The 5,000-nt window shown below is 62.7% G+C and overlaps 1 pseudogene; it reads right to left on the bottom strand.

The window, feature by feature from the left end:
- Window positions 1–5,000, bottom strand: part of LOC126443966 (large subunit ribosomal RNA) — a 7,857-nt pseudogene that overhangs the window by 2,096 nt on the left and 761 nt on the right.

The raw sequence follows: 5,000 nt of genomic DNA, 5'->3' as shown, positions 1-5,000 counted from the left end.
AGCAAGCCTGTAACACGTGGTTGGCGGTCTCTACGGCCTGGCAGCCCGCGCGGCATCTGGTGTCCGCCTCCCGCCCGCGACTGCGCCGTGCCTTCGTGGGGAAGGCGTTGATGCGGGCGCGGAGAGCGTCGATGAAGTAACGCCCAGATAGCAGGCGACTGGTGTCAGCGACCCACTGGTGTTGCCCCTTGACGGCGGCGGAAGATGACAGCGCCGCACCGTCAAAGGCAACGTGCAGGCGCGCGGCCCACATCTCTCCAACCTGCGTCGACGATTTGAGGAGGTGGCCCTCCCACATAAGATGCCGCTCCAGCACCTCAATCTCACGCTGCACCTCGTCCCGGCCTGCACCGTCGGGGGCTGGTCCAATCCTCTTCAGCGCCAGGAGACGGGACCGGCGGAGTGTTGGCCCCATCCATCGGCATGATGGGATGCCGAGGCCTCCCTGGGCTACAGGAGCATGGAAGTAGCCCAGGGGAGTGTCCGCCGGAAGGCGGAACCATCTCCTGACGGCGGCCCGGATGGTCACGTCTGCCGCTTTCAACGCACCCACTCGGGTGCGGCTGAGGGCCAGCCCGTGGTACAGGCCTGGGAGAAGTACGTTGGTGAGGGCGTAGAGGCGCTGTTGCGGCTTAAGCGGAGCTCGGGAGATGACGTCCAGCTGCTCCACCAGGTGGCGTCGTGGGTTGAACACGCAGCGACCCGCGGTGGAGAATTGCAGTCCCAGGTACCGGAAGGTTTCACCCACACGTAGGGCGGGCATGGTGGCGTTGCCCGCTCTGAAGGTAACGTCGGCGTCGACCTTCACCTTCTTGTCACGCCCAGACGCGACTAAAGCGAGGGTGAAACACTTCCGGGCGTTGATCTGCAGCCCCAGATGGCCGAGGGCTGCGACGGCTGCGTCGATGAGGGACTGCAATCCCCTCGCGGTCGATGCAAAAAGCAGGACGTCATCTGCGAAGGCCGCAGCGTTGACTCTGCGGCCGAGGATCCGAGCTCCGATGTGGGAGGGAAGTTGACTCAAAACATAGTCCACCGCAAAATTGAAAAGGAGGGGGGAGAGGGGGTCACCCTGACGCACCCCCCTTGCCGGCTGCAGGGGCACGCCCACGTCGGCGCCGCCCGCTATCACTGTCGTGCTACCCTCGTAACACCTTTCGACGTACTCAATAAAGCAATCCGGCAGGCCATGAGCCCTCAGCACGGGGCGGAGGGCAGCATGGTCCACCGAATCGAACGCTTTAGAGACGTCGATCGATGCCACAAAAACAGAGCGACAGGAGCGGACTGCGTCGGTGAGAGCAGTGTCCAAGATGAAGGTGTTTTCCAACATCCCATCCCGGGGGATGAATGCCCGCTGACGTTCGTCCACAGCACATGCACGCATCAGGCGTGACGCGAGAACCTTGTGAAAGGTCCGCGCCAACACCGAGCAGACCGTGATGGGGCGAAAGTCAGCGGGGGATGTTGGTGCAGCCGTTTTGGGGAGAAGTGACGTCCGGGCGCGAAGCAGACGCTCGGGGAGGGCGCGGGCCAGGAGGAAGAGGTTCAAGAGTTTCACCAGGACTTCATGCGGCAGGCGCCGCAGCTCCGCTGGAGTCAGGCCGTCCGGCCCGGCCGCCGATCCCCTGGGCGGCAAGGCAGCAGCGACCTCCTCACGTGTGACCGGCCCCCATAGGCACTCAGGAGCGACAGGCTCCGAGTGCGGGAGAAGGCGGTCACGGATGAAGCCAGCGGTGGAGATCGGCTTCTTCGTGAAGAGGTCCGCCCAGAAGTCCAGCAGACCGGGGATGTCGGGTGGCGGCTGCAGCAGGGTGCCGTCCAGCAAGCCGCGCACGCAACGTGCACGCGACCTGCGGAAGGCGTCCTGTGTCCGCGCGAACTCCCAGCGGCGCCGCTTGCGCTTCTGCAGCGGCGGGGCGGCAGGCGGCCGCTTGGATGATTGGCGCGGCCGCTGTGCCCTGGTGATCGACCTCTCCCCCCTGGACCCGACCGACGCAAGGGCATCCGGGAGCATGCCCAGGATGACATCGGGCGGCGTGCCCCGCCCCAGACCAATGACTCGATCCAGAGCAGAGAAACGCTGGGCGGAAGCAGGTAGCCCCGCCAGATGCTCCCAGATGGCGGCGTCAGTCGGCCCCTCCGGCGGCGGCCCGGTGGAGTCGGCCGCGAAGTCCTCGGCTGCGTCGACGGGCGGCGCAGCGGCCTCGCCCGCGTCAGGCAGCGAGCTCGCTGCTCCCCGGCGGGACGCCGGCTCTTCCCCCCGACCGATCTCAAGCGCCTCCATGAATTGGCGGACAAGCTGCTTGTGGGCAGCTTGCCGCCGTCGGCACTTGATTGCCTCAAGCGTTCGGTCGGGGAACATCCTAATAAGCTCTTGATTAACGAAGAAGAACCGGGCGTCCCCCTCAAGGAACAGTTCGGCCTCTGCCTTGGCGAGCGACAGGACTTCTTCCTCCGTCCACCTCGCGCGATGCCTCTCCGTCACGATCTCAGCGTTGGCGGCCGCAAGGTGTTGGCGGCGGCGATGGACCCCGAGACCGTTCTTCGTGGTAAAAGTGCGGTGGCACTCACTGCAAGCAAAGGGAGCTACACAAACTATCGCATTTTCGTTACGGCCGGTTGGCCGGATAGGTGCTGGGGTAGCTGGGGTGGCACCTTCAGCGGAAGGGCCACCATCTCTTGTTTCTTGTAGGCTGCCCCCAACTATAAAGGGATAATGCGAGGGGGGGCTGGTAACCCCCCCAAGCCCCTGGTGCGGTCTTCCACTCTGCGAAAATCAGCGGGCCCACGAGAAGGGGAGAAGACCGCAGGAGAGGAGAGGCTAAGAGGGCTAGGCCCATGTATTGCGCATCACTCTCCCTGTAACTATAACCCAAGAAGAGAGTCATAGTTACTCCCGCCGTTTACCCGCGCTTGCTTGAATTTCTTCACGTTGACATTCAGAGCACTGGGCAGAAATCACATTGCGTCAACACCCGCTAGGGCCATCGCAATGCTTTGTTTTAATTAGACAGTCGGATTCCCCCAGTCCGTGCCAGTTCTGAGTTGATCGTTGAATGGCGGCCGAAGAGAATCCGCGCACCCGCGCGCCCCCGGAGGAGCACGCTAAGGCGGACGCGGCCTCGCAGCAAGGAAGATCCGTGGGAGGCCAAGGCACGGGACCGAGCTCGGATCCTGCACGCAGGTTGAAGCACCGGGGCGCGAACGCCGCGCAGGCGCGCGCATCCTGCACCGCCGGCCAGCACGAGGCCGACCAACGGCGAGAGCAGACCACGCCCGCGCTAAACGCCCGCACTTACCGGCACCCCTACGGCACTCACCTCGCCCAGGCCCGGCACGTTAGCGCTGACCCACTTCCCGACCAAGCCCGACACGCCCCGATCCTCAGAGCCAATCCTTATCCCGAAGTTACGGATCCAATTTGCCGACTTCCCTTACCTACATTATTCTATCGACTAGAGGCTCTTCACCTTGGAGACCTGCTGCGGATATGGGTACGAACCGGCGCGACACCTCCACGTGGCCCTCTCCCGGATTTTCAAGGTCCGAGGGGAAGATCGGGACACCGCCGCAACTGCGGTGCTCTTCGCGTTCCAAACCCTATCTCCCTGCTAGAGGATTCCAGGGAACTCGAACGCTCATGCAGAAAAGAAAACTCTTCCCCGATCTCCCGACGGCGTCTCCGGGTCCTTTTGGGTTACCCCGACGAGCATCTCTAAAAGAGGGGCCCGACTTGTATCGGTTCCGCTGCCGGGTTCCGGAATAGGAACCGGATTCCCTTTCGCCCAACGGGGGCCAGCACAAAGTGCATCATGCTATGACGGCCCCCATCAACATCGGATTTCTCCTAGGGCTTAGGATCGACTGACTCGTGTGCAACGGCTGTTCACACGAAACCCTTCTCCGCGTCAGCCCTCCAGGGCCTCGCTGGAGTATTTGCTACTACCACCAAGATCTGCACCGACGGCGGCTCCAGGCAGGCTCACGCCCAGACCCTTCTGCGCCCACCGCCGCGACCCTCCTACTCGTCAGGGCTTCGCGGCCGGCCGCAAGGACCGGCCATGACTGCCAGACTGACGGCCGAGTATAGGCACGACGCTTCAGCGCCATCCATTTTCAGGGCTAGTTGCTTCGGCAGGTGAGTTGTTACACACTCCTTAGCGGATTCCGACTTCCATGGCCACCGTCCTGCTGTCTTAAGCAACCAACGCCTTTCATGGTTTCCCATGAGCGTCGATTCGGGCGCCTTAACTCGGCGTTTGGTTCATCCCACAGCGCCAGTTCTGCTTACCAAAAGTGGCCCACTTGGCACTCCGATCCGAGTCGTTTGCTCGCGGCTTCAGCATATCAAGCAAGCCGGAGATCTCACCCATTTAAAGTTTGAGAATAGGTTGAGGTCGTTTCGGCCCCAAGGCCTCTAATCATTCGCTTTACCGGATGAGACTCGTACGAGCACCAGCTATCCTGAGGGAAACTTCGGAGGGAACCAGCTACTAGATGGTTCGATTAGTCTTTCGCCCCTATACCCAGCTCCGACGATCGATTTGCACGTCAGAATCGCTACGGACCTCCATCAGGGTTTCCCCTGACTTCGTCCTGGCCAGGCATAGTTCACCATCTTTCGGGTCCCAACGTGTACGCTCTAGGTGCGCCTCACCTCGCAATGAGGACGAGACGCCCCGGGAGTGCGGAGGCCGCCGCCCCGTGAAGGGCGGGGAAGCCCCATCCTCCCTCGGCCCGCGCAAGGCGAGACCTTCACTTTCATTACGCCTTTAGGTTTCGTACAGCCCAATGACTCGCGCACATGTTAGACTCCTTGGTCCGTGTTTCAAGACGGGTCGTGAAATTGTCCAAAGCTGAAGCGCCGCTGACGGGAGCGATTATTCCGCCCGAGAGCATCCCGAGCCAACAGCGGCGCGGGTCCGGGGCCGGGCCAGGTAGGTCCGTCATCCGGGAAGAACCGCGCGCGCTTGCCGGGAGCCCGAGCGCCCAAAGGG

This window comes from Schistocerca serialis, unplaced genomic scaffold (assembly GCF_023864345.2).
Source record: "Schistocerca serialis cubense isolate TAMUIC-IGC-003099 unplaced genomic scaffold, iqSchSeri2.2 HiC_scaffold_206, whole genome shotgun sequence".
In the NCBI taxonomy this organism is placed as follows: Eukaryota; Metazoa; Arthropoda; class Insecta; order Orthoptera; family Acrididae; genus Schistocerca; species Schistocerca serialis.
The sequence above is the reverse complement of the archived record's forward strand: the minus strand, read 5'-3'. Positions and strand labels throughout refer to the sequence as shown.